General features: G+C 53.1%; 1 long non-coding RNA gene across 1 annotated transcript; it reads left to right on the forward strand.

Moving 5' to 3' along the window:
* The first annotated feature begins 922 nt into the window (after positions 1–922).
* On the forward strand, positions 923–2655 carry LOC125331824. Its single transcript, XR_007206224.1, has 3 exons — positions 923–1197; positions 1312–1687; positions 2019–2655. It is a non-coding gene; the product is annotated as an uncharacterized LOC125331824 (long non-coding RNA).
* The last annotated feature ends 447 nt before the right edge of the window (positions 2656–3102 follow it).

Consider the following 3102-nt stretch of genomic DNA (forward strand, 5'->3'; position numbering starts at 1 on the left):
CATACCAACATGGCTTAAGGGTGCAAACTGGAGCTATTGAAACCCCACAGTTCACAGCAGGGGAAAATACAATATTCCCAGCCACCGCAGCTGAGACCAGTGCCATGATTCTCTAGGCCCACAAAGCCAATTTTTCTGGTTTTTTCCCATTACAATATAACTCTACCTAGTCTGGAGTATAGGACAAGTGTCTTCACTGCAGAGTTTTTCCAGCACAGCTCTGCCTTGGAGAGGGTCAGTGCTTTAGCCTGCAAACCCCCAGAATGTTTTCCTTGGCAGTCCTCGTTCTGGCAGCATAAGCCTGGCCCACCAGTGACCTCTGCTACCTTGGCTGCCTTTCACAGCACACCTGGAAGCAGACTGATCCCTGTTGGAAGGCCAAGCTCCACCTGTGACCTTCACCAAGCCCCCCCCCGAGTGCGACCCAGCCTGCGGGCTTTGATGGCTCCGAAGCGACTCGCAGCAATCCACAGTGAGCGTGGTCCCCGTGGCCCTGCCACCTCCATCCAGCAGCAAGCCCCACTGGATAAGAAAACTCCCCAAACTACCTCCCCCATCCCCCCCCAGCTTTCCCTTGGCCAGTTTCCCCCTGCAGAGGGATCAGCCCTCTGCCAACCTGCCGCTGTAGGAAGCGGGAGCGCGGCTGGTGGCTGCGGTTTCCCACGCGGCTGCTTTCCCAGCCGAGATTGCAGGGCTGGAGTAATGAGTTACCCAGCCCTCCGAGGAGAGCAGAGCAGAGAGCACCGTGGAGCCAGCGGGGTTTCCAGGGGAGGAAATCCCAGCGCTTCGTGAGCTCCACATAATCACAGGCAGCAAGGAGCAGGAAGCACTTGTTAGGAAGGAGCAAGGAAACAGAGCTGCTGCCTCGACCCAAGCACACTTTTTAGGACCGGAAAGTGGGAGTAGGAAGGCATAAAAGTGCTTTGAGCTTTCGCAGAGGATTGCAAAGGGCAAAGGGTGAGGGGAGAGGGAACAAACACCGGCAGGGCTCTCGAGGAGGGGGCAGCCAGTGTGTGCGTGCTGTGAAGGGGACTTCACGGTGGAGCTGCTAATTAAATAAGAAAGGCTCGTCTCCATGCTTGTTAGGTTAACTCAGCAGGGATATTGCAAAAGCAAATTCTTCCCAGCAAGTGTAATTAGGGGGCCGGAATTCCTCTGGTTCCTTGTCCTCCCTTCGAATCCTGCTAAAGCCATCAGGTGAGGACACCGGGTGAGGGGGGAACATGCAAGTCCTGTGCAATAACAACCCCCCTCCCAGCATGGCAAGGATTTCAAATCAAGGCTTGACTTTTTACTCTCTCATTATTCCAGGGTGGAAAATACACATTCAACAAAACAGGCCCTGTCTCCGGGCTGGGTCGTAGGGCTGCTTCCCCCAGGACTGCATGCTCACGTTGAAGATGGAAAGAGGACTGTGAGGGGTCTGGGCAGGGCACCGGCAGCTCCCAGCCCACAGGATTTGGGAGGTGTCCGCTCACAGCACGGTTGTCCTGGATGGTGCTGCTGACCCGCTTCATCTCCCTTGCCCACAGCTCCACCCCAGCACAGCGGGACATCTCAGGGTTTGCCTGGCACTTTGTGGCATGTGTTGCTGTGCTTGTGCCAGTGCTGCCTGTGCAGGCAAAGGAGGATGCTCGTGGGAGACAACACATGAAGATGTGCCCTGCCTGGCACTAGGGGACACCAGGTATGTCTGGGAACACAGAGGCAGTGGGTGTTATGTGGCGTGGATGGAAGGGGAGAGCTGGCTGGAGGGGATGGAGGGCATGGATGGAGGGTGAGGGGTTGGGAGAGGAAATGTGGGGGGAGGAGAAAGGGTGAGCCTGGGACCTTAAAGAGCAATTAGTCAAAGCTGAATTGTTTTCCTAAACTCTTAATGAAAACAAAGAGTAGGGCATGGCCCAGATGGTGCCAGGGGATCAAATAAATGTCGCACTCAGGAAGCAGCTGCTACTGGGAATGTTTCCTGCCAGCCCTGCTGCTGCTCACAGCCACTTTTATTATTTGTTATTTTTCAGGACTGCAGCTGGGGTTTCCCTCCAGCTGTGTGGAAATATGCTTAAGGCTGGTCCATGTAAAGGGCCTGCTAGGGCTGGTCCCTAGCCCTTGGCAGCCCTGGGCATGCCACCTCCCTGCCTGGCATCTGCCACCACCCTTTCTCCATGGCAAAGCCTCTGATGGAGGAATTTCATCCTCCATCTCCTACCCAGCCTGGTCCAGCACCATCCTTGTCTCATACCTTGTGTACCTTTATCTTGTGTAGGGTTTTACCTTTTTTGTCCCGTTTCCCTGCTGAACCCAAGCATCTGCCAGTGGGAGTTCAACATCTCTCTGTTCCATGTCGGTGTGAATGACCAGAATCAAGAAATTTGACCAAAATGAACATTTTGGATGTTGTTTTTATCTGTCTGCTGGGTTTTGGAGAGAGAGAGAGAGGGTTTTTGTTCCCCGTTGTAATTCCAAGTGCTAAAATTGCCCGTGTTTTTAGGTCAAAAATATGGATCACAACCAAACCAATGTTCTCCTGACTCTAGCAGCTGAGATTTAAGAAAAACACCAAAACCAGGCAAATGAGCTCTCTGGCCATGAGCTGGAAGCCATGTGAGCTGGCAAAAGGTAGCTGAGAGAGGACTTGTGCCCCAAGCGAATTGTGGAGGCTGGTGTCCCTTTGATGGAGAGGAGGGTGGCTGACTGGAGGGGGACTGTGTTCTGTCTCCCATGATGGCTGGTCTCATCCAGTCCACCAGCAGACCCTCTGCTCCCTTTTCTTGGAGCACAAAAGCCAGTACTATCCCACATGCTCTGTTTTGTGCACATCAGTTATGTAAGCTCAGTGTGCCTTTCTCACTGTTTTTCTGGGTTTTTCAAGGCCCCTGAAAGTGTGAGTGCAAAGAGCTGAACTGGTAGAGAAAAGGGCTTGTTAGTGCTACCACAGAGGGGAAAGAGCATGACGTGCACTCAACCGTTTATTAGCCAGCAGAGATTCTACATGGGCTGTGCTTTTGTGGCACCAAATGGTTGGACATTGCTTTGTAGGGAAGCTGCTCCCAGACCAACACACTTCTAAGACATATGGAACATGGTGGTTTATGTATATCCAAG

Source organism: Corvus hawaiiensis, chromosome 11 (assembly GCF_020740725.1).
Source record: "Corvus hawaiiensis isolate bCorHaw1 chromosome 11, bCorHaw1.pri.cur, whole genome shotgun sequence".
Lineage (NCBI taxonomy): Eukaryota > Metazoa > Chordata > Aves > Passeriformes > Corvidae > Corvus > Corvus hawaiiensis.